At 34.7% G+C, this 27,687-nt stretch overlaps 1 pseudogene; it reads right to left on the bottom strand.

The window, feature by feature from the left end:
- Positions 1–24,049: 24,049 nt before the first annotated feature.
- Positions 24,050–27,086, bottom strand: LOC123649905 (annotated as a pseudogene).
- Between the last annotated feature and the right edge of the window lie 601 nt (positions 27,087–27,687).

Here is a 27,687-nt window from a genome sequence, read left to right on the forward strand (position 1 = left end):
GCACAAAGTGAAAAAAACAATTTGATTATAAAATGAATTAGGCCGAAGTAAAAAAGATAGCAAAAGCAGTGATAGGGACATATTATTTATGATACATTTATTATGATGCTATTTCTTTGTAAGAAGAAATAGGAAAACAGTGAACTCTTACCACACAAACAAAATGATTGAGTAAACTGTGGTATACCTCCTTAACCCATAGTTATTGAAGTGGAAGCATATAGTAAAAATAAATCAAACTCAGATCTTAGAAATGACATTGATAATGTAGGCAATCACTTTTCCTTTTGAGATGTAATAAAAATTTATGAATGCTATCTATAAAAAAAATTTTATGTATTACTATAATATGAAATAGTGCATCAGAAGTAAACTCTCTTAGAAGTCAAACTTGGCTTCTAAATTAATCTTAATTTATATAAACTATGGGAATTTCAGTAGACTACTTATTCTCTAAGTCTCAAATTCTTCATGTGTAATATAATCTTACCTTATAATTTATTTTATTTGATATCAATAATTTATTTCAACTATATCATGAAGTTATTCTATAAAATATGGTACATATTAAAAAGCAATATTCAAGTGTACATTGTTTATATTATTGTTGCAACTACTATACTGCTCTCAGTGGATTGGAAATCTCTTAAGAGCAGAAAGAATACCCCTCATTTTAGTATTTTCCAAGGTGGTTAGCAGATTATATTGTAATGCGTTTGTGAAAATAGAAGCAACATTGAGAATAATATTTGAAACATTCTGTGTATTTTTTGTTTTTATTTAATCTTTAATTTATTTTATTTTATTTCATTTTGATACAATTATAGCTTCACATGTCAGTTGTAAAAAAGGGAGAGATATTACATGTGCTCTTTGTCTAGATTATCTCAAAGGAATTATCTTTCAAAATAGGACAATATTATTACCAGAATATTGACACTGATACAGTCAAAATACAGAATACTTCCTTTACCAAAAGAAACCCTCTTAGTGCCATTTCATAATTATATCTACTTCCTTCTTTAAACCCTGGCAAGCATTAATCTGTTATCTAATTCTATATTTTTTTCATCTCAAGAAGATTATATAAATGGAAACATACTGTGTAATCCTTGGGAATTAGATCTTTTTCACTCTGAATAATTGCCTGAAGAATCATCTAGGTTGTTGTGTTTCAACACTTCCTTTCTTTTTATTTCTCAACAGTGTTCCACAGTATGGATGTACTACAGATGGTTTAACCATTCGCCCATTGAAGGGCATTGGCGTGGTTTCCATTTGGGGGCTATCATGAAGAAATCTGCTATGAATATCCAGGTATGTACCATATATTTGTGTGAACATAGTTTTCATTTCTCTAAGATAAATGCCAATGAATGTAAAACTGAGTCATATGGTAGTTGTATATTTAGTTTTCTAAGAAAATTCCACCTGTTTTCAAGAGTGGCTTAAAAGGTATGACAGCAATGTGTGAGTGCCCCAGAATCTCTGTATCTTTGCCAGTATTTAGTATGGCCCTATTTTTTGTTTTAGTCATTCTCATAGATGTGTAGTGATATATCATTTTACTATTAATTTGCATTCCCCTAATGGCTTATGATGTTGAACATTTTTTATGTGCTTATGTTCCATTTACATATCATCTCTAGCGAAATTTCTTTTCAAGTTTTGTTTTGTTTTGTTTTACCTGTTTTCTAAATGGACTGTTTATTCTTTAAAAAAATTATTGAGTTTTGAGAATTCTTAATGTATATTGGATACTAATCTTTTATCAAACTTATATTAATGGTGTTCAAATTATTTCTCTACTCTGGAGTTTGTATTTTTATACTATCAATAGAATATTTTATAAAGGAAAATATTTTAATTTTATGAAGTCAAATTTATCAGTTTTTCCATTTATGGATCATGCGTTTGCTGTCCAATCTAAGAAATTTTTGCTTAGCTTTCAATTTCGAAGACTTTTCTCCTATTATTTTTTAAAGTTTTATAACTTTACATTTAAGAATATGATCCATGTTAATTTTTGTATAAAGTATGAGTGTAGATCAAAATTCTTTTTTTTTTTTGTAATAGATGTCCGTTTGCTCCAGCATAAGTTTTAAAAAGGCTATCTCTTCTTCACGAAGTTGCTTTTACAATTTTATGAAAATCATTTGTGCACATTTAGGTGTCTCAGTTTTCAAGGTTTCTAATCTGTTCATTTTATCTATGTGTCTATGCCTCTGCAAATACTAGGCAGTCTCAATTATTGTAGCTATATACTGTCATATAGATAGGATAATTCTGAAATTTATCTCTTATAGGCAAGATAATTGTGAAATTTATCTGGAAATGTCATTTATCTAAATGAATGAATTTGGATAAATTTCAGAATTATCTTCTCTATATGAACAAAAATTTCTTGCTGGAATTTTGACAGAAATTACATGAAATCTATATGTCAATTTGAGCAGAACTGCTATCTTTACTATGTTGAATATTCCAATCCATGAACAAAATACATCTTTCCATTCATTTGTATCTTCTTTGATTTCATTCATCAATGTTTTGTAGTTTTCAACATACAAGCCCTATGAATATTTTGTTAGCTTTACATCTAAGCATTTTTAAGCGGGAGAGGAAGTAATTGTAAGTGGTACTGCATTCTTTACTTTGGTGCCCATGTGTTTATTATTTTTTGTATGTTTACTTGGTTTTGTAAGTTTACTTGACACATTGCTAAGTTATTAGTTATAGAAGGGTTTTTTTGGGTTTTTGTTTTTTTTTGTTTTGTTTTTTTTGCAGATTCCTAGGGATAATCTATATAGACAATCATATCACCTACAAATAAAGGCAGTTATTTCTTCCTTTCTGTTCTGTGTGCCTTTTATTTCCTATTCTTGCTTTATCACACTAGCTAGACCTTGCAGCCTGTGTTGAATATGAGTGGTGAGAACAGACATCTTTTTCCTGTTTCTGATTGTAGGGCAAATCATTCTATTTTCCACCATTAAATGTATTATAACATCAGCTATGGATATTTTCTAGATGTTCTTCATGAAATTGAAGAAGTTATCCTCTGTTCCTGTTTTTCTGAATGTTTATATCATAAATGGGGGTTTAATTCTATGAAGTATTTTTCTGTATTGATAGATGATATCATGTGATTTTTTCTTCTTTAGCTTTATAACATGATGAATTAACAAATATTGAACTAGTCTTGCATTCTTGACATGACAAATTTGGACATGGTGTATATATTTCTTAAATATTGCTGAATTCTGTTTGGTAGTATTTTGTTAAGGATTGTTGAATCTATATTGATAAGGGATATTAGTCTGTACTTTTATTTTTTTATACTTTCTTTCCTATGTTGGTATCATGCTAACAATCTTAATTGAGAAATATTCACTCTTCCTCTTTTTGGAAGATTGTTATTAAATCTTCTTTAAAATTTCATAAATCATTCTAACCTAGAATGATACATATGGTAATGAATTAGAGTTTGAGACATCAATATTAACTCATGTTTTGCTTAATATAAGCACAAGTGGTCACATGAAAACATTCACAGATATGTGTGTATACAGATATTTGTATACACATACACAATTCTGTGTTCTCTCAGGTGTTCGGGACTGAAAGAAATACCATGTAGTAGCAATAAGCATACGTGATGTCAGATCTTGGTTTCTAATACAACCAGGGTTCCTTGGAAAATGGTTGATTCTAAGACTGAGAAGGGAAATATACAAGATGATATACCTTTTAGTGCCAGAAACTGAGTAGGTGCTACAAAGAAACAAACCCCTCACTGATGGGTGTATGTTAAAGGAATTCAGGTGCCAAATCAAGACATACCAATGACCCAAACCACAAAAGAATTGAGCAACAAAATACTTAAAAGTAGGACTGGTTTATAATATAAAGTATAAAATAAAAATCTATGAGTCCATACTGATATAAATGATGGAATAAATAAATAAATGAGGTAGAAGAGACAAACTGTGCAGAACTCCACATAATTTATGTAGATAGTCTGGCCTTAAGGAGGTGGCCCACAATACTCTGGCCCGTAAGTGTGGGCTGTGCATAGAGACTTCCATCCAAAGAGTACAGGTTGAAAGGCAGAAAAGAGAGTAATGAAGCAAACTTACCTTGACAAAGGGATCAAGGTCAACATTGACAGTGATAAACCATGTTAATAGTGTAGACCTTTGAAACTGTGTGATGAAAATAATACTTTCCCTGCATGATCTTTCTTTAAAAAACCCATAACTCCAGTCTGAGCATTAGAAAAATGTCAGGCAAATTGCACTAGAGAGACATTCTACAAAATACCTGACTCTCAATGTCTCTACTAAGAAAGAAGTCTTAAATAGATAATCCTTTAGAAGAGGTAAAAATGTGACTTAAGTGGAAACTGAATTGTCAGAGACTAATAGTGGGATATTCCTTGAGAATAGGTTTGGTTAGATCTTAGAAGACAGAATAAGAAAGGGAGGGGAAAAGAATCCCTGGAGATAAGCAAGTATGGGTTAGAGAGGAAATATTGAGAGCATCAAAGATCAAACATCAATATATTTATCACTTTACATGGGCCCTATCTTGCCTATACCTCTACTTTCTTAAATATTTTAGTGGGAGAAGCTTTTTCTGGGGACTCAAATCGCATAATTATGATAGAAAGTGATAGATTATAATTGTCACAAAATAATTTATCTAATGCCCATTTTGTGAGTAAACATTCATATCTAAATTTGTATTGACCACTGAATTATTAGTTTACTTGTGAAGTTTAATGATATATAAATTTTAAAATAACATGCATTAAATAATTGAATATGCATTGTTTTTTAAAAAGCAGTCTGTGTGGGAGGTTCTCTACAAATTTCCAATGCTATATGTGATTTTTTAGAACTTTTAAAATTAGACTTCATTCAAAACTAAAAATTCTTGTGAATATTCTTTTGACATTTCAGATTCCTATTGCTCCTTCAAAGTGCAACTCCTCCATGAATTCACCATTGATTGGGGTTCTTCTCTTCTGATTTTTAATTTCCACACACATACATGTATATCTGTAGCTCCCACACAATATTTGTAATAAAATGACCTGACTCTATAGTGCAATACCTATCTTGGAGCAAGACTACTTAGGGCCATATCCTGAATCTACTTCTATTAACTTTGTGGAATTTAGCAGGAGGCTTCACCTCTTTGGGCTTCAGATTCTTCCTCTGTAAACTGGAAAGGGCAACAGCAGAACTTTCACAGAGTGGTGTTGTGAAAATTTAAGTCAACTGGTGCATAAAAAAGTCACTGACAAGAATTTCTACAATATTACTAGTGGTCAATAAATGTCAGTCATTATTATTACTATATTGTTAGGTGTAGTGGCATTGTTAATATCTCTACTGATGTGTACGGAAAAAATGGAAAGCAATATTGACTAAGTTCTAGTCCGTAAGTGGGCAGAAGACACTGTTTTATGCATTTTCATGCTATGATTCATGTTATCTTACTTAGTCCTTAAAAAATAGAATTTGTCTGTATTTTAAATTATAAAAGAAGGTCACAGATGAGAATCCCACATATTATAAATGTTCAAAATAATCAAACACAGCTACTTTCTGATAAGAATTTGAGGATAGCAAAATCTCAGTATTTTTTGTATTTTTGCTCTCTTTTTACACAAAAGTTGCCAATAAGCTACTGATTTTCATTTTCTCTTAATTTTTATCAAACTCTATAGATCCTGCCTAAGGATATATAAAGAAATACAACAGGAGAAATAAGAATTGTAATAATAATAGCAATAAGCTCTTCCTACATGGTCAGCACTGTGATAGGTTATTTTCAAGCATTGTGTCAGTTAATTTATTAATGCTCTCTTAGGTAACTGCCAATAATTTATTAATATTTATAGACAAGGAAATTGAGTCTTAGAAAGTAAATTATTTGGCTGAGAGCTCAGCAAAGCCTGGGAAGCACAAAAGCCAGGATTCAAAGCCAAGATTTTAACAGCAGTGCCCAAATTCTTAACCACTAGACAGACCTTAATCTTTAAGTTAAGAAAATAGAACACAGCCCCTGCATGTTCCGCCTCTAAATAGTGTTTTGGAATTTAAAAAGTTGTTCTAGGATACCACCTAAAAGTTAGATGGGAAAGTTCCTTCATTTTTAAAAATAAGACCTTCCCCTTTAAAACGCATTACAAAGGACAAGCAATTGTTCAATTTAGTCTACACTCTGTCAATCCTGTAAAAAGTATTTCCTGTCTGGAACGCAATTGAGCTAAAAAGTCAAGGATATAAAAAAGTACTCTAAACTTCTTACTGCCGTAAAACAACAAACCATATTTTTATAAGATCGAACTTGTCATTCGCAGGAGAAATTTCCAGTCTTTTATTTATTCTCAGCATGATGGCAGCTCTCCCCCTTTTTTTCCAATTTTTCAGAAAACTATCTGCAGTCAAATGAAAAGAAGGAAAAAGCAGTCAAATCCAATTCCAATCTCTTCATTCCAATGAGCACTTTGCCTCAAAGTATGGGTGGAACTATTGAAATATGATCAGTATAACCCTGAGACTTATCTGTGACAGGGTCAGCTTTATTAAGGACACTTTATTTTGTGCAGGGAACAAGACATATTAGTGAATAATGGATACTTGACATAGAAGGAAGTAGGCGATAACACAAATGACTTGAAAATTCAATGATTAATGTGTGTAAGTACTATCTTTTTATGACTTTTGTGAATTATACTATTAATACTACACAGCCAGAGAGAAACGGAGGAATTTTCCTCCTCTGCAGAGAGTAACTTCAATCCAGTCTTAACCCTGTCTGCCCATAAGCAGTTTTGTTCTTATCACTGATAGTAATTTCTGAACATCAACCATTGCAGCAAGTTGTGAATTCTTTACTTGGATCCAATATTCCTTTCTTTTCTGCTATATCCATAAATAAATATTAGCCCTTAGAAATTATAATCTAAAACTCAAGAAAAACAGAGATTTCCAGCATCATAAGGTTCTCAATGAAATGATTCTTACAGTATAGCCTCTGGCTCTATCACCATCTGGCCCCAGAATGATATTTATGATGAGCAGACACGAAGCTGTGCCATAATGACTAAAGTAATGTTTTTCCAGGTTCCTGGCAAGACTTTTGGTTTGCAATGTGGATATGTTTATCTCAAACACTGGGCATGTTGCTGCTTTGGTTTCTCTACTTTTTTCTGTAGCACTTTCAGTTTCATTAGGGCTAACAATACAAACCCCAAAGTACTACCTTTAGCTACTATCTCTTCACTTTTCTCCTTGACCATATACTTTGGCAACTCCTTGTGGATAATATTATGTCCTCCAGATTTCACTAGTTGTATCTATTCTCTGTTATTTGCCTCAAAAATTTTTACTACTTCAACCCATTAACCCTTAGCCATTGACCTCTCTTCGTTCCCTCCACCACTGTTCTTTCTCCCACACCCTAGTGATTGGTCATATAGAATCAAAGTTCTGAAAGCCAAGCCAATTTCTGACTCTACTCCACGGTGCAGCACCCCTGGTTCTGAGATTGTATTGGCAATAAAACTCATGAGACACAAATAGGTTTTAATCTAATGCCATATTTATTTAGCTTTATAAAGGACACAAGAGGAGATACAGCAGGTACAGCATCTTTATCTTGTCAGGAAGTTTGCCAACTACCAAGTTGCCTCCTTATTCAGATAAAGCTTATCCAAAAAAGAGCCAATGAGTGTACTGTTCACCTTGACCAGAACCCCTTTCCCTATCCATTTTTTGTACCATTTTAGCTATGCAGACCTAAGGCCAGCATGCCAACCCACAGCCCTCCACCCAGCTGAAGTTCCACACAGCATTTGAGGCAGACACAACACAGCCAATTTCTCTTAGCTTGGCTGTTTTCAAGGAAACAATGCTATAGAGACCAAGGTCATTTTCAGACAGGCCTGCATCAGTGAAGTCTGGATGTTACTCCTTCATTAATCAGCCTTTATTTGTTAAATTTCAGCAGAGGACTTTGCTTGTGCATCAATTCTCACTCCTTTTTAGTGGATCTAGAATTCAGGATTTCTCCGTTGAAATTAATGCTGTAATATTGCTGCAATTTTTTCTGCTTCATGGTGACAACAGAAAGGTAGGCTGGCACTTTCTCGCTCCCTGATTCACCCCAAATGGCCAGCCTCATCACAGAGTAATGTAATCAGGGCTGGCAACATACTTTACTGAGCCCTTTGTTCTAAACATAGGAAAAACGTGTTCTTCAGGGTACTAAAGTAAAATGTCTGTTAACATCCCATAGTGTTTTTTACTTGCGTTGTTCTGAGTAAGAATAATTACAATTTTTAGTTATTAGCATGAATTTCATTGTTCTTCTTTCTGTTGGGCAATACCAGTTTCAAATGCTGATACCTGAATATTTACCATGTATATAGAATTACCAAAATTATACAAATATGCTATATATTAATAATTCTTATAATAACAATAGAAACTTGAATAAAACTGCTTCAAACTACCTTTATTTTACTTTTTTATATGTGATATGTGCACATTCTACCAAAACTTTGTGACTTTGGCTTATGGAGGAGTGAAAAAGTTTAAAAAAATGAACTATGTGTTGATCTGTCTTTCCTTTTCCTTCTATGTCATTATTTTTAGCATATGTTGGCTAATGAGTAAGAAAGATGTTTATGGTTCTTTCTATTCACACCATGATGTTCTTTCTGCATTTGAATGTACTGGCTTGACCAGAAAGTATGGCCCATCAGAGCTGTCAGCACCCCTATTTGGTCAGTCATAGATGAAATATGCTGCTATGAACTGAAGTGTGTCCTCCCCTCCCCCCAATTGATATGTTGAAGCCCTGATCTCTAATGTAATGAAGTTTGGGAAATAAATTAAGTTTAGATGAGATGATGAGGATGGGGCCTTCATGATAAGATTGGTGTATTTATATGAAAAGGAAGGGACGCCAGACATCTCTTTCTGAGGACACAGTGAGAAGGCAGCCATGGGCAAGACAGAAAGAGAGCCCTCACCAGAATCCAATCATTGCTGGGACTCTGATCTCCAACTTCCAGGTTCTAGAACTATGAGAAAATAAATGTCTATTGTTAAGCCACCCAGTCTATGGTAATTTGTTGTGGCAGCCTGAGCTAAGACACATGCTTACCTTGTACTCAAGCAAGCATTGCTGAACTCTGAGCATTGTAAGTACACCAGGATTCTGTGCAAACACTATATGCATGCAATTGGAGCAGAAAGAAACAGTGGATACATATATTGCACATATCTACTCTACTCACACAATGCTCCATTGTGCTGTCAAACTTCAGTTCTAAAACCCAAGGTCATAATAAAATTATTAAGAATTTTAAGGCACTGAGTTCAGAGCATTATACTAAAGACATGGCCTTATGCAACTGACTGCATAGGTTGCCCACTCATAAAATTGATTCTGCTTATAATCACCTGTATATGGAACTGGATAATATCACAACCTGTCTTCAAGGAAAGACAGATGCAAACCTAGAGCATAAATCTTCAATGGCAGAGTAGAAATCATCTCATAATAAATAAGAGTAGATATTAGGAACATCTTAGGAGGAAGTACCTTTTGAAACATTGTAGTAGGGAAGTGTAACTTAGGTCATTCTAACAAAGGTAGAAATATACACATTGTTTGAGAAAATAATTTTTAAAATATTGTCTATAACACCAAAGTATTCTATGGTAAAATACTGAGACACATCTTATTTTTATCAACTATCCTTACTATATGTTTTCACTTAGGCTCCTTTTCTAATTCCAGGCATTAGCTGATTTCACTTAACTGAAGGTGACCTGGAAATAATATGATTTTGGGGGGAAAAAAGTTTCTATTCAATACAAGAAATAAGTAAGTAAATAAGGTATACAGAATAAACATTCAGTAGGATATTTTAATATTCTTCTAAAGCACCAGTTGAACTGACATGTTATAGTAGTACAGCATTTGTATACAACCATTTATTTATTTATTTTATTTTATTTATTTTTTTTGAGACAGAGCCTCACTCTGTTGCCTGGGCTAGAGTGAGTGCTGTGGCGTCAGCCTAGCTCACAGCAACCTCAGACTCCTGGGCTTAAGCAATCCTTCTGCCTCAGCTTCCCGAGTAGTTGGGACTACAGGCATGCGCCACCATGCCCGGCTAATTTTTTCTATATATATATTTTTAGCTGTCCATATAGTTTCTTTCTATTTTTAGTAGAGATGGGGTCTCACTCTTGCTCAGGCTGGTCTCGAACTCCTGAGCTCAAACAATCCGCCCGCCTCGGCCTCCCAAGTGCTAGGATTACAGGCTTGAGCCACTACGCCCAGCCTACAACCATTTATTTTTATGCATCATTTTAACATTTACTTTCTTTTTGTCTGCTTCTCTGATAACATAGTGACCTCCTTACTGTCAGAGAGTGATATATTGTCCAGATCTATGATCATGTGCCTCATCACTGTACTTAGTTTAATTTAGGTTCTAAATAAATGCCTGTTGATTCAACAACTTTATTTTATTTTGTGACATTTAAAGCCTAATTATATAATCTTTAACCACAATTTCAAAGATGGCTTTATCAATTACATTAATTTTCCACAATTTTATTTGCATCTGTTAATCACTATATATTATTGCATTTATGAGATCATTTTTTCTATTTATAAGTTATGACAAAATATCAAAAACAACAATGATAACAGTAAATCTAGTGATTATTTAATTTTAATATATTTGGGATTGGTTACAGCTAATTCACCTCATTGAAAAGCTATAGTAAAATAATAGTTTATATGAACAAGAATCTTTAGGAATTGATATTTCTTAAAGATAAAGGAGACTTGGAATTAATCTTTGTTATATTAAAATCAAGTGTTATTGCCTCATGCACAGGAGATTTCAAAGAAATATCCATCAAAAAAAGGATGAGTGATGGAGGAAATAGAGATTTTAAAAAAGCATATATAATCCCACACAAAGCTAATAAAAGGGGGGCAATTGAAATTAAAAGTCAGAGATAGAAGAATCAAATAAATGGAGATGGACAATTGATAGAATCAAATAAATGGAGATGGACAATTGATATACAAACCTGGCAAAGGAGAGTAACTTTATAACTTTTCTGACCTGGTACAAAGGGAAACATTCAGACCAGAAGCAGGCAGAATTTTAACCAACCTTTTGAAGGTAAGCTTAAAAATAAGAAAGCAAAATCAAAAGGAACCTAAAAATGGGATAATATCACTCATCCAAAACTGGGTTTTTTTGAAATGCATTCAAAACTTTCATCTTAGTTCACATTTTCCATTCGGAAAATATTTTTGGTCATTTGTACATATTACCTAGTCAGTGGCTGTGACTTTTCATTCCATGTCATTGACTATGGAAGTGAGAATAAGACTTATATTTTAAGGGCACTCCTGAATACAAGGACTGAGTCACTTTTTGAACAGAGCTATTTTACAAGAATACCAAGGTGGTACAAGAAAATAACACTTCTGTTATTTGCAAGTGGTTTGGCAGTGGTTCCAGAATAGTTTGGACAACTATCAAAAGATGGTCTTGCACCCCTCTGAATACCTGTTATTTGTCTGGTTTAATATCAATATATATCTTCCTGCCTAGGAAAACTCTGCCTACACTGAAATCATTACTGCCTAATAGTTTCCACTATTTGAAATCAACTTGATTTTGAGTGAGTTCACTTTAACTCCTAAGTAACTGTACTGAACCAGCTCATCTTCCTTTTCTGCTTTGTAGCTCTGGCATCATGTGCAAACGATTGATCAATAGGATTGACAATCAACAGTATGAGAACCCATCCAGTGCCTCCCATTGCAGATTCTGCCACCTAGCCAGCACAGAATCTCATTGATTTTTAATGGTACTGCACTACTGTTACACACAGACTTTCGATTTCCATGTGAATCACTCAATGACAAAAATGTATGTCTTCAGAGTAGTAAGAAACAGAGAATTCCCTGCTTCTGCTTTGAATGTCCAGGAGTTTATTCTTGACACTGCAACCTGAGTTATCTTAAAACCGAAAGTCCATCTTCTATTCCCATGACACTCAGAGTTTCTACATGATCTTGTCCTCTCTCAGCTCTCTGAAACTATCTCTTCCTCATTTACTGTATTTCATTTGAAGAAGATTCTTTGACATCTCTTATACACATAAGACATACTTTCATGTTCTGCCACATATGTCCCATAGATGGCTCACAGTCTCACGTCCCTCATCACCTTCATCGTGAGTCATCTTCTCCATGTGGTCTCCTGTGGTCCCCTAATCTCTCCCCTACAACAATTCTAATCTCCTTCCCTCCTTCTGTGTTCATACTGGTTATAACCAGGTAATGTACTATACATTTCACTTACTTACCTTGTTTACCATCTGTCTTCACCTTCTAAAATGTTATTTCCATGAAGGCTGAGATATTTTCTGTACAACATACTCTTGGCACCTAGAATATGTCTGGATCATAGTAGACACTCAGAAAACTTTGATGAAAGACTAAATTTAGAGGGCCATTAATGTCTTTATATATTTTTTTTAATTCCCCCAAAAAGCTGTGAGATCTGTTCTGCTGACAGCTTCAGTGATCTGAGCATTTGTGCTCTTGACTCATTTATTAGCTTTACAAGCAGTTTGTTTTGTTACCTTGAAGGAAAGTGTTAAATAGAGGGCTTGATCAACATTATAAACCAACCATATTTAAAAGACATATATAGAATACTCAAAAAAAATACATTGTTCTCCAGTGAACATGATAAAACATATGTTAGGCCTTAAAGCAGGTCTCAGTAGAGATAAAAAAATTGAGATCATACAAAGTATCTTTAACCACCATGAATGAAGACAGTCATCAATAACAGAAGGAAAACAGAATTATTTCATAAATTTATGGAGATTAAACACCACTCTTGAACAACTTAAGGTCCTTTTAACAAGGATGCCAAGACCATTCAATAGGGAAAAATAGTCTCTTCAACAAGTGGTACTGGGAAAGCTATGTATCCACATGCAAAAAAGAAATGAAGCTAGGCTTCTATTTCTACCTCACACCATACAGAAATTACCTGAAGATGACCAATGACCTAAATATCAGAGACAAAACTATAACAGTCTTGGAATAAAACATAGGGGTAAATATTTATGACTTTGCATTTGGCAATGTATTTTTAGATATGTTGCCCAAGCAACAAAAGAAAATTAGACAGACTGAACTTTATAAATTAAAAACTTTTAGTAGTCATGCACATGTACTTGCCATCAAATTGGCACCCACTGATCAACACTAAGGTGCTCACACAGCAGTAAATATTCTTCGGGGGTTGAGGGGTTGGGGGTGGGTAAACTCACAACTAATGGAAGCAGTGAGCATTGTAGGGGAGAAAGGGCACATCTCAAATCAAGGTTGGGATGTGGCAAAGTCATAACATGTAACCAAAATGTTTGTATCCCCATAATTTCCTGAAATAAAAAAAAATGGTTAAAAAATAAATAATAAAAAAACACTTTTGTACCTCAAAGGACATTATCAAATAAGTGAAAACATAGCATATAGATGGGAGAAAGTATTTGCAAGTCACATATCTGATAAAAGTCTATTAAGAATATATGAAGGACAACTCAACAACAAAGCGTCTGATTTTTAAAAAATGGACAGAGGACTTGAATAGACATTTCTTCAAAGAAAACATACAAATAGCTAACAAATACATGAAATTATACTTAACATTATTAGTCATTAGGGAAAGGTAAAGAAAAACTACACTGAGATGCCACTTCACATATATGATGAGAATTACAATAAAAACAAAACAAAATCTCAGAAAATAACAAGGTTTGGTTAAGGATGTAGAGAAATTGGAAACCAGTTACATTGCTGATGGGAATAAAAAGGTCCAACTGCTGTAAAAGTTTCATGATTACTGGAAATTTGCACATAAAATTACCACATGACCCAGAAATCCCACTGCTGGCTCTATATCCAAAAAATTTTAAAGAGAAACTTAAATAAATACTTGTATGTGAATGTTCATAGTAGCACTGTTGACAATAACCAAAAGCTGGAAACAACCCCAATGCCTAAAAATGAATAAATGAATAATGAAAATGTAGATTACACATACAGTGGAATATTATTCAACCAAGAAAAGAAATGAAGTACTGAGATACATTATAACATTGATTAACCTCAAAAAGAAAATATTAGACTCAATGAAGGAAACCAAAAACAAAAGGTTATATGTTGTATGATTCTATTTAGATGTAGTAAAAAATAAGTGCATCTACAAGAACAAAAGTATATTGGTGGCAGTGTGTACTAGGAATGAGTATTCAATAGGTATGGGATATTTTTTGGGGGGTGATAGTATTAACATTTTGTAACTAGATGGAGATTACAGCTGCACAATGATGTGAACATGCTAAATGCTACTGAATTGTGTACTTTAAAATGGTTAGTTTTGTGAATTTTACCTCAGTTGAAAAAAGTGGTTAATTTGTGGGGTATTAAAGCTTTGTCTTAGCAAAAATTTATTTTAAAATAAAATTAATAATGAATGACATGATAGAGTACTGGAAGAATATGACATCTAAACTACTTTGAGAGGTAAATTTGCAAAACAAAATAAATGAGAAAAGTTAATTTTTTATCTATCGATTAGATATGTACATTGCTGTCTTTGTTTTCCAAATGATCCCCACAGCATAGTAACAGGATGGCATAATAACTCCAAAGCAGATGGCCTCCACATTTTAAGCCATCTAGCCAAGACCAATTTTCACCTAAGACAAGAAAGAGCATCATTTGAACAATAATTCAACTACGTTTATTTCTTCTTTAAATAGATAAAGGTCTTGAAAACACTGTAGTATTCTGTTGTTCAATATGATAACAACTAGCCACATGTTACTCTGAGACCTTAAAATGTGACAAGACCAAATTAAGATTTGCTATACATATAAATTATATATAAAATTTCCGGGACCCAGCACGGTGGCTCACGCCTGTATTCCTAGCACTCTGGGAGGCTGAGGCGGGCGGATTGCTTGAGCTCAGGAGTTCGAGACCAGCCTAAGCAAGAGCGAGACCCCCATCTCTACTAAAAAAAATAGAAAGAAATTAGCTGGACAACTAAAAATATATAGAAAAAAATTAGCCAGGCATGGTGGCGCATGCCTGTAGTCCCAGCTACTCAGGAGGCTGAGGCAGTAGGATTGCTTGAGCCCAGGAGTTTGAGGTTGCTGTGAGCTAGGCTAACGCCACAGCACTCTAGCCTGGGCAACAGAAAGAGACTCTGTCCCAAACAATAAAAAAAAAAAAATTTCAAAAACTTAGTTAAAAAATAATGAATGTAAAATCCCTCATTAACACTTTTTTATATCAATATCAATTGCATGTTAGAATAATAGTGTTTTAGATATTTTGGGTTAAAAAATATATGTTTTTAAGGTTTTTTTTCTTTTTTACTTTTTACCTGGCAACTTGAAATTTTAAAGTTACCTATGTGACTTGTATTATATTTTTATAGGGCAATGCTGCTATAATAAACATATAACAAAAAACTTAGATACTTGATATAAGAAAGAAATCTGCAGATGGGGAAGAGATAACATGCATGGCCTTTGGAAATGTCTGGCATTATAGACTAAAGTTTGTGCCCCCCCAAAATCATGTATCAAAATCCTAACCCCAAAGTGATGTATTAGGAGAGGGGACCTTTGAAAGGTTAGATCATGAGGGTAAGACCATTATGAATGGAACTAGTGCTCTCATAAGAAGAAATGAGAGAAATGACTTCTTTGTTAGCCCTGTAAGGATACAATGAGAAGATGGCCATTTGCAAAACAGGAAGCAGGCTCTCACCGGGCACTAGATTTGCAGGCACGTTTGGTCTGCTATAGCAAAATACTCTGAACTGGGTGGCTTACAAAGAGTAGAAATTTATTTCTCACAATTCTGGAATCTGGAATTATAAGATCAAAGGACTACTAGATTCTGTGTTCTGTGAGTGCCCACTTGCTGTAACCTCACATGGCAAGAGTGAGAGGTCTCTCTCCAGCCTCTTTTATGAGGGCACAAATCCTATGCATGGAAGCTCCACCCTCCTGATACAATCAACTCCCAAAGGCCCTGCCTCCTAATACCATCATCTTGGGCATTAGGATTTCAACATATAAATTTGGGGGGCAGGGCACAAACACTCAGACCATAACACTATTACTCTTCACAACATTTGGAGAACTCTTATTTTTTTAAAAATGGGATGTTTCTTTGGGGTCAGACCCCAGAGGATTGTCTCAGAGACATTTAACAATATTCATAGAAAGGACTTAAACATAAATGTAATGATATGAGGTTCTATTTCTAAAGAGGCATATAAAAGAGGGTTTTTATTTTGCTTTTCTCCCATCCTCCCTCTAAAACTTTTTATATGCTTGTTAGAGGGCTGAACTTAATGAAGGAGGGAATAATTTACCCAATGGCTGCTTTGTGTTTTAACAGAAACATAAATCAATGCATTTAGTGTAGTGCCAGATACTGTGGGAGGCTGGGCAACCTAAATATGAGATAAAACATAATCCCAAGATTCTCATTCCACTTCAGAGAAAGTAACTCAGGGGAGATACTGAACTTTCCCTATATCTTCATTTTCTTTATGAGAATTTACATCTAAAACCCCATGACATTTTCCTGCTAATGGGGAGATTTGCCTAACTGTTAACATTAGGGAAGATGAGGAAAAAGGTGATTCCTTTTCTACCAAAACACTTCTTGCTTCAATTTGGTAACATATCTATCTTTGTCTTATTAACTGGAAGTGAATATCAAGTGGAAAAAGACTTGCCTTACATTTTCATAATTAAGATAGATACTCAAAGAACACTCCAGAACAATAATGTTCTGCTTCTCTGGATTGAAAAGGAAAACAGCACAACAATGCTTTTGATAAAGTTGAGGGTATTTTTATTAAACTTAATAATGGCATCAGAAGACTATTGTAAACATGGCCGAATGCCAGAGAACTTGTGAAAATTCCACTGACATCAATCTGTGGGCTTCATTTTACCTCTTCTTCCTAATTTCCTGTGACTCATGGGGAGTTGGTGGGCATGTACTGAGGCAGACTATATTAGAGTAATGCTCCATGAAGAAAGACTGTATGTCAATATTGTTTATTGTTTTGAGCAATATCTGACTCACATTATGTGTCAAAGTTCTTTAATTGGTAAACTAAGCATCTGTCCCTTCAACACTGCTGCATGTGTCAGGAACACTAAATGATGTTAACTAGAATGAGAAATAATACAAGAGTTGTGGTTTCATGCTCTTATAATACCTATAATCATATGTCAGGCACAGACTACCAAATAATATTACCTAGGATATACACAAGAGAAATGCCTACTCATTTTCAAAAAGGCATGACTGCAAAAAAATGTTTTCTTTCACTGAATAGAGCTAGAAAAATTAGTAATCTGGGAATCACTCTTTACACCAAGCTCCACTGACTCACCACATCTGTTGAGTCTAGTTTCTAGTTACATCTTCATCCATCTCCTCTTATCCAATTCTAGGCCTAGGAGCTATCTTCTTTGTACCAAAGTATTTATAAAACCTCCAAACTGGTTTCTCTGAATCTGTAACTGCTCTCTTCAAAACATTTCCCACAGTGCAGGCAGAATGACTTATTAAATCTATGTCTATTCAAGTTATTCTCATGCATAAAATCTACCAATAACTTCCTTCTCTAAGACAAAGTACAAATCTTTAATTTAACATGTAACTTTCATGTCCTCATATGATGTCTTTATATTATCTGCCCCCATTGACCAGGCTCCTGTGGAATCAGTTTTCCCTTCTTCTCCAATTGCCAGCTATATCTACCTTCATTTATTCCTCCTCAAAAGTAACTTCCACTGAAACGCTTATTCAAATATTCTAAGTTTCACATATTCTGTTTTTCAAGTGATTAGGCAGAGTTCAGTGTCAAGCAACTTGAACTCCAACTTACTGGAGCCTCCCTGCCTCAAAAGTTCATAAACTGCTATAAAGGGCTCAGCCCTGTGATCAAGGAAGCATAAAACACTAGCTTTCCTTCTAGACTAAACCCCAGAAGCCTCGCATATTTTCACTTTTTACACAAGAATCAAACATTTTCTTTAAACAAATATTCAGTAGCTAAGAGGAAAACAACTTGAAAGTTGTTTAATTAGTTTTGCATTTAGAAATCTATTGTAAGTATTTGTAAGCAATATACTAAATCAGTCAACATCAGTCATCTTTGCTATTCATCTATTCTTTGCTAGAATTAAAAAAAAAAACAAAACACTTGTTGATGTCTTATTGTATACTAGCCACTCTGCCTAATGGTTTATACAGATTGTTCCAATTAATATTCATAATAGCTGAATGGGGTGTCATTATCCCCATACTATTACTGAGAGGTGAGTAACTTTATAAAACACAGTGAATACAGAACTCAATTCTAATCTTAGGTCTTTTTACTCCAAGAATTTTCCTCTTCCCAGTGGACTGAATTCGTTTCCTCTGTGGGAAATATTGCATTGTCATAATCCTATGTTACTTACAGCTCTCTTCTTAAGGTCAGTGTTCCTATAGCAGTTGCAAGCTTTCTTGTAATTCTCCTATGTCATCCACTCTCACCAAACCTAATGCGAGAGATGTCCACTTCTGGTAACCCAGTGGGTAAGCATTGTGTTTTCATAGTGAATCCTGCCAAACATTTTAATAAAACATGTACTACTGTATGAGTGAACTGTTGCCAGCTAGAACATTAGTTTATTGTTCTGCAGACAAACAAAAGCTCAACAGAAGCCTGCTATTTTATCAAGAGTCAACTATATCTCAACCAAGAGGGAAATTTTGTCCCAAATTTTTCCTTCTCCTTGTAATTGAAAAGAATGAGGCAATTATGTCCTATTTGTTCTGTCTGTTCATCTTCTTCACACCTTTGTATATGCTTTTCTTATGTCTCTTCTCATTCATGTTGGATAAGATTCTGGAATCCATACCAATTTTGATATTAATTTAAAACTCAACCTAAGTATCATTTCTATTATTTACATCTGTTTATTAGTTTTATTGCATACTTTTAGAATTCAGATCTCTCTCACTTAATATAAATATTTGAGCAAAAACTGTCAGGAACTGGGTCCACAGATCAAAATAATAATAATAATTGACCTTACTGTTAACAACATGTTCTTAAACGGCTGATTTTTGTATTTATTTCCAGTAATCAACTTCTGTTTGGATATAAGAAAAAATAGTGACATGGTCCCCACTTTTATGAAACTATATTCAAGGAGGTATATATAATTGAAATACACAGGAAATACACTTAAATAGAGGGATATAGAGTGTTCTTTGTGAACATGATTAAATAAATTATTCAAATCAACAGATATTATAAGATCCTTGGTCAAAGTACTAACTTCCAATTTGCCTCACAAAACCTCTCTATAACAAATGGAGCAAGAACAGTATTAAGTGGTTTGAGGTTCAACCTCCTCTCTATTTCTAGCAATAATCCTAAAAATGTATAGAATTGTGAAGATTTAGGAAATAACAGGGAATAGTAAAAATTAAAGGGCCTAGAGCATTCACTAACATGATAAATGACTTAAGCTTAGAATTTTAACTGGGAATAAAGAATTTCATATTTTAACCAAATGAGAAAAGATGACAATCAATATTACTAAATACCTACTACATCGTACAGTTTAGGTACCACCTTTACATGTATTATCTCCTAGGCTATTTCTAGAAGATAACACAGGAGAAAATCTAGGTGATTTTGTGTTTGGTGATGATTTTTTTGATGAACACCAAAAGCATGATGTATGAAAGAAAAATTGGTAAGTTGGACTTCATTAAAATTATGTACTTTTACTGTGAAAAATAAACTGTTAAGAGATTGAGAAGACAGGACACAGACTGGGAGAAAATATTTGAAAAAGACACATCTGATAGAGTACTGTCAGCCAAAATACACAGCATACACTTAAGACTCAACAGTAAAAAAACAAAACCCAATTTAAAAATGGCCTATGAAAAGACATAGAGGAACTTTAACAATGTGTTGCTATGTGAAAGAAACCAATCTGAAAAGGCTACATGTTGTATGATTCTAATAACACGATAATCTTGGAAACACAAAACTATGGAGATAATAAAAGAGTCAGTAGATGCCTGGAGATGAGGAGGAAGGGAAAAATAGGCATATCACAGAGGATTTTTAGAGCAGTGAATCTATTCTGTATGATGCCACAGTGGTGGATACATACCATTATACATCTGTCCAGACTCACAGAATGTACAACCAACAGTGAAACCTAATGTATGCTATGGACTTTGGGTAACAATTATGTGTCAATTTATCTCATTAATTGTGATAAATGTAGCCTCTAGTGCAGGATGTTGATAGTGGGAAAAGTTGTGGGCATAGGGGTGGGGGCAGAAGGTACATGGGGACTCTCTACACAGTCTGCTCAATTTTTCTGTGGACCTAAAACTGCTCTAAAAATAAAGTTTATTAATTTATAAAAAAAAATCCATGAATGTGATGCAGGAATTTAAGGGATGATTTTTATTGAATTTAGTGAGACTGTGGATGCTCCACAATAAGCTTATGAGGAGTTAAAAATATGCCACCCCAAAACATGCCACTCTAGCATATTAACTATTTTGAGTTAAATACAGTTGAACAATGGCAGGTACAGGACTATCACTCTGACCTTCATGTTGTTTCATGAAAACAGGAGGGAAAATGTCCATATGAAAGATGTTCTCTTTATACTGGAAGGAAAATAACATTCTTATAATCAAGGATGGGAAGTTGAGATGAGAGAATTCTGTGCAGACTTTATTAAAGTAATTTCATCTTCTACATTCCTGACATGATTTAGTTACTTCTTCACAACTTACTACTTTTTGTCCAATTCAGTATATAACTGTTTAACTGCATCTTTGGATCTTCGTTTGCTTATGAGGGTTCTCATGTTCCATAAAACTTATATTAAATAACTATGTAAGTTTTTTTTTTTCCTGTTGATCTGTATTATGTCAATTTAATTCTCAGTCTAGGCTGAAAAAAATCCTGTTAGTGTAGAGGTGAAATTTTGCCTCCTTATCATCTTTAACCCACAGTACAGGCGTAAAGGATAATCTCCATCTTCAAAAGTATTTAGAATTGCATCACTTCTTACTACTTCTGTCTTCTACTATGCTAGTCTGATGTACCATATCTCTCCCTTCCAATATGTCAGTAACCTCCCAACTAATCTCAATACTTCAGCGTTTGCTTTGCTAAAGTTCATTCTGAATGTGGCAGCCAGAGTGATCCATTAAAAAACATAATTCAGATCAGATCATACCATGCTTCAAATGCCCCACTGGCTTTCTCTAATAAAGATACAGAGTAAAAGAGTAAGTCAACATGAAGGCATTTGGGGCTCTAGAAAATATGATCCTCATAATTTTCAAATTTTATCTCCTAGTAATTTTATTTACTTCACTTTAATGTCCTATACTTCTGCTTTTTCTAAAAATATTTAAGCATTCTTTAGCCTCAAGGACTTTGTGCTAAGACATTGTATATACTTAGTAAATAATATCAAGTGATGCATGAAGTAACCAGAATATGTTAGACTCAGACAGGTTGCTAAAATAGACGCTTTTATACAGACATATAGAACAGGAGGTGATAAAAGGAGGATATGCTCCAGGCTGAGAACCAAAATAGAGACACACCTTCTAGATAATTTAAGTGAGAGTGTATACTTTGCATAAACAGCTATATTTTATATATGATTAAAGATGTTATTAATAAACTGTAGATGGTATATACATAAAAAACTTTTAATTATTGCATACTAATTTATTGATTTGTTTTAAACTAGAATCCTTGAAGGAACACCTTCAGGAATGTTTCATTATAGTAATGCCCGAGCAATTATTTTTTTGAAGTAATGTTAGTAACCAGTGACCGGATGATTCCATCTCTTAAAAGTTGGGCTGTAATGGTAACCATTCTAGTCTGAATAAGTTAATTCTTAGCAGATTTTTTACTTGCCTTTTCTTTCAATTACATCATCTTTGAAGATGAAAGATGAAAGGTTCTTATGAAAGAATATTGTTTAAAGACATTTCTTGATTATATGATCCTGAAAGCAGAAATCAACAATCGAAGTATTAAATATAAATTCTAATTTTTTAACAAAATTGTTTTGGAAATGAACAGATTATTGTATACTCTATCTTTCACCAGATTAAATTTATTACAAAAAATTGCCTTCTATATATATGTATATAAACCATAATATGTGTTAATAATATTTTATATCTATCCATATAATATATAATATTATATATATTCAGACTCTTTTGACAAGTACATTAATCAGCTTGGAGGAATAGGTTGAGGTTTAAAGAGAGATGTTTTTCTTCTGCACCAGAGAATCCGTTGGTAAATTTTTTACATTCCGGTAAATCTTTAAGTGACCACATTCTATTAGTGAATGATATATTTTATCATGTCAGATAAAAGGATTACCAACTAATCTAAATAATAAAATATTAGAATCTAAAAACTTTTCTCTTTGAAGATGACAAGAAGTTCATGGAACTGTAAAAAAAACCTGATTTTTTTTTTGACAGTAGAAAATACTTCATTACTTTATTGAAAAAAAGCAATAAATAGTACTGTGATAAAAATAGCTCACAAGTAGATTGTACATACCTTGTTACATCATCAGGAACTTCACCAAAGATTAACAGAAAAACAGAACAGTAACAATGAATTATATAAGTAAATTAAAAGCAGAAACCAAATGTAAAAAGACATGCTGTCTCTGTCTCTATCAGTTGCATGATAAATACACCACAATCTGATACATTTCTTACCGGCATTTTAAATATGCCATTTAAAAAGTAAAAATTATATTTGCTACTTATACAATCCAAACAACTATATCATCAAATTTAAAAATGTACAATTTAGGTTCATTCCTTAAACATATTTGTAAACAAATGTAAAAAAGATGATTTACATAAAAAAATAGGCCTTCATTACTACATTGTTTTCAGGATCTCCTGCCTTCATCTGCTATATGCACCAATGTGTGTGCAATGAGAGTTCAGTGCTTGGGGGATTGGTCTTCAAAGAGTAGTTGCATGGGCGTATTTCCACCGTGCTTCCAAAGAGAAAAGCCAGGGAAGAAGGCCTAGAGTGCTGGGGCCAGGTTACCCTAGCCCAAGTCTTTCTCTTTTCCCTGAGAGAACTTCCAGCTCACAGCTTCTGGTCTGCCGAGGAAGACAAGCTACCCAAGTCCAGAGACTAGGCTAGGAAAGAGTTAACCAATGCTGAGATTTTCATAGTGCACTGATAATTCTGTCAGTTCAAATTTTATTAGAAGCTGATATTAAATACTAGATATTTTAAATCTGTTCATACTGCAGAATAAAGCATTTCTTGCTAGAAAAAATATAGTTAAGGTTAGTCATTGAAATACAACAATAATTGCTTGAAATTAAATATGCTTATTTCAGAATGATTGTTGTAGAGCTAAGTTGCATTTGTAAAGGATAATGAATATTGTCCAGGTCATGATAATTTTATAAACATAATAAAATCCTTTGCCATGGTTTATCATTAAAAAATTAATGATAACTACAATAAATGCCTAATTTATAAAAGCCCTATAATTGTTTATAGGATTTATATATACAAGCATTACAGTCCATTAATTTGAAAGACTAAAACTAGGTATAAGATCATGAATTGATTTGAAAGGATATTTATAGCCTGGACATACACAAAAAGTAACTATATAAATAAAGAGTCATAAGTTTATATAAATATAGGAAACATTAAATTCTAAAATATTTTCTCTATGGTATTCATGAATTTTTCACTATCTAAAAATTCTGTAATAAAATATCTTTGGGTCCGTATAACAATCATTAACAAAGTAAAGATTCCAGTGAATTCTAAAATGTAGTTTTTGTTGGATTCAAAATGCTGCGTAATCATCTGTACAAGTAGTATGAGTTAACAACAGGAGGCTTTAGCAGGAGTAAGTCTGACTGTAGCTGAATCCAACCTCTGTGCTCCTGATACATTGCTGTCTATCTGCATCATCTTCGGCTGCATGGTGAAGACATAGAAGTAACCCGGAAGTTTGCAAGGAGAGCCTTTGCTGACCCAGCAGCTAAGCCACTAATGCCCTTTGGTCTAAATTTTTCTCCATGAACTTTCTGACAGTCCCCATTACCAAAAGGTTATTAAACTCCCTTTCTAAGACAGCATGAGCCTATAGTTCTATGTTGGGAACTATTACAATGGCCCCCGTGTGTTGCAATTGAAGGTTTCATCTAAGACCGGAAGTGCACCATGAATGCACTCTCCATGAGATTGTTTGCATGTTCTTTAAGACCAATTAACAGAATCCAGCAAATCACTCTATTGTTGCTCCAAATGATGCAGGAACCACATCTTTTATTTCATTCTGACTTTTTTCTTTTTCTTTTTAGTTCTTTTTGATCATAATTTAACCTTCTCAGGCACATAATTCCACTCTGGAAACTGTTTCTGTGAAAACTATAAGCCATTTTCAGTTGCCTTTGAAGGTATTTCTTTGTCAAGTGATCTAGCATCCTAGCATACACAAGGCATTCCATGAAATAGCTGCAGTACTGAGGAAGGCCCAGACTGGGGAATCATTCATTGCCAATCCACTGTGGTTCATGTCCTGGAATGTGAGTGTCATTCTGAATGTGGGCAGGGTGGACAGGCTCATCAGTGACATGAACTTCTGGGTGGTCAGCTGCAGCTTCAGCCTGTGCAGGGAGTTGCTGATGTTAATTTCACAATGGATCTCAGCATCAGATGGGGCCAACATGATGGCCCTGCTCTCCATATTTGCTCCACAGGTGGACAAATGTCAGGCTGGCATCCCAATTCAGAGCTCCAGACAAACAACAACAGTTGCCCATCACCCCTGAGCAAAAGATAAACCTGTTCTCCAGGCTTCCTCTAGCAATTCTTGCTTTTTTGGAAGTTTGCAATATTTTTCAGCCTGTCCTCCCAATTTACTAAGTTCAAAGGCATCTTGAGATGAGTTATCTGTCTCTGAAACACCAGTTTGTCCTAAGAACTCTTTGTTAGTTTGTCCAGGTAGGCCCTCTTCTTTCTTGCCAAATGAGCTTCTGTTAGAGGATTCGATGCCCTTCTTCTTTGGGGCTTTGTGGAGAGTCCTGGCTACTGTTGCTACTGTTGGGATTGCTCAAGGGACTCTCCAGGGAGCCTGGGGAGTTTCTCACGTCTCTGATGTCCTCATGGCTGACTATATGCAGCACTCCTTTGTGCAGCCTGTCTAACCAGAGGGACTTTGGGGAGGAAGGACGGGAGGTTTCGCATTTTATTGTTGTCTTAATCATCTCATACCTCTCCTCTGGAAGCCAGAAATAGTTATGATGCCCAGTCTGTACACTTCCCCAGTGGGACTGTGCGGAATCCTTCTTGGGGTGGAGTGATTGCTGCCTGGAGGGGAGGAGCTGGGAAGTGGGGAGGCAGCATAGAAGGGAATGGAGCTCATTGATCTAAAATGACCAAGATTGTTTAAATTTCTAACCAACAGGTCATCTGAGCTAAGGAGAGTGTCTCTGTCATCTTCACCATCACACACATCAACATCACTCTAAAATGTTGTACTACATTTGCTAAGACACTAACTTCCTGGGCATGTTCTCAGTCCTGTTCATTAAGAGTTTGTACCTCAGGGTTTGTGTCTCTCAGGGCTGTCAGATGGCCAGTCTGGGGGTACTGCAACACTGCACTGGTGCCATGGGAAACTGTGTGCCCCTCTGCCATTGGAAACCTGAAATCTGAAACACTGCCTAAGGGGGGTTGACCACGATGAAATGAAGCACCTCTTAGTCTCATCTGGTCTAGTTCAGCCCCCAGTGCTTCAATGTTTAGGACAAGCTGATTCTTAATCACATTGCATGTCTTCTACTTGTTTTTTTTTTCTTTTTCAATTTCTCATAATAAAGGATTCTTGTCTTCCAGAGCAGCCATTCTCTCCTTCAGATGGAGCTGAAGCCTCTCATTAGATTCTGAAAGAAATGTGCCAACAGTGTCTGATAAATGTTTATTATACTCTTCATTTATTTTTTCTCTCTGCCTTTCCTTGGAAAGCACAACAACCCCATGGGCCAGCTTTGCCTCCACCTCTCTGCTTCCCTCGGAGTCTGCTGCAATTTCTGCTCAATTTCAGGCAATCTTGTAATTGGCTGTTTTTATCTTCAGCCTACAGATGCATAGAATTTTTATTTGCAGTTTCATTTTCAAGTTTATTGAGGTTATGCACAGGTGTGGCTTCATGCTGTGCAGTGAGATAGTGTTTTTCAAGAGTAGTGATTCTCTCTTCCACGTCTTCCTTTTGGGCCATGGCTTCATGGATATCTTGCTGTAATTTTGTGTTCATTTCTTCAGATTTGATGAGATCTTTGTGGTGTTCAAATAATGACTTCAGCCCTTGAAGCACTTCTTCTCTGGACATGCCTGCTAATGGCTGTGCTTGTCTCTTTACTACAGCCATCCCAAGGAACTGCTCGTGCCTAGGACAAGGCATTCCAAATGCTCCAACAGCAGCCTGGTGTTGTTCCTTTCTGCTTTCAGTTCAGAAATTCTTCTTCTCTTTCAAGCAATTGTTCCCTGCACACATTGAGTTCTTTAGTAAGTGCTGCAAACTCCTGTAGGGGTGCACTTGTGAACAGTCTGTGTAAGGAATCTCTTTCATGACCAAACTTGTGTTTATGCCAGTGTTTCTTTAGACTCTCTTGGCCTGTCGAGATGACCGTCACTTATTCTAGCATGGAGACCACCAACAGTTCAAAATGTGAATCTGAATCTGGTTGTAAGGGGGAGCCAATCCATGGCTCCCACTTCCTCCTGGGAGTACTTCTGCCTCCTCTACAGTCAACATCACCTCACATATCATCTTACTCGCTTCTCCCCAGAGACATAAAACAGCCAACATGTATATAAAAAGGTTCTCAAACTCATTATTCATCAGGGAATGCAAATCAAAACCACAATGAAGTGTCACCTCACACCTGTTAGGATGGCTATTATCAAAAAGATGAGATAAGTGTCAGCGAGGGTGTGGAGAAAAGGGAATCCTTACACTGTTGGTGGGAATGTAGATTGATGCAGTCATTGTGGAAAACAGTATGGAGGCTCCTTAAGAAATTAAAAATAGAACTCCCATATGATCTAGCAATCCCTCTTTTGGGTATATACCCAAAGGAAATGAAATCACCACCTCATAAAGATATCTGCACTGCCATGTTCATTACAGCATTATTTACAATAGCCATGATAGGGAAACTGAAGTGTTTGTCAGCAGATGAATGGATAAAGAAATTGTGTATGTGCTCACTCTCTCTCTCTCTCTCTCTCTCTCTCTCTCTCTCTTCCCCCCCCCCACATAATGGAATATATAATGTTGAAGACTAGAGTGCCCCCACTCTCCAAGAGTTCATAAGTCATTAAAATCTTGAACTTTTAAAGCTTTTATAGCCTTTCTGAATGTTGACATT

This window comes from Lemur catta, chromosome 14 (genome assembly GCF_020740605.2).
Source record: "Lemur catta isolate mLemCat1 chromosome 14, mLemCat1.pri, whole genome shotgun sequence".
Taxonomy (NCBI): domain Eukaryota; kingdom Metazoa; phylum Chordata; class Mammalia; order Primates; family Lemuridae; genus Lemur; species Lemur catta.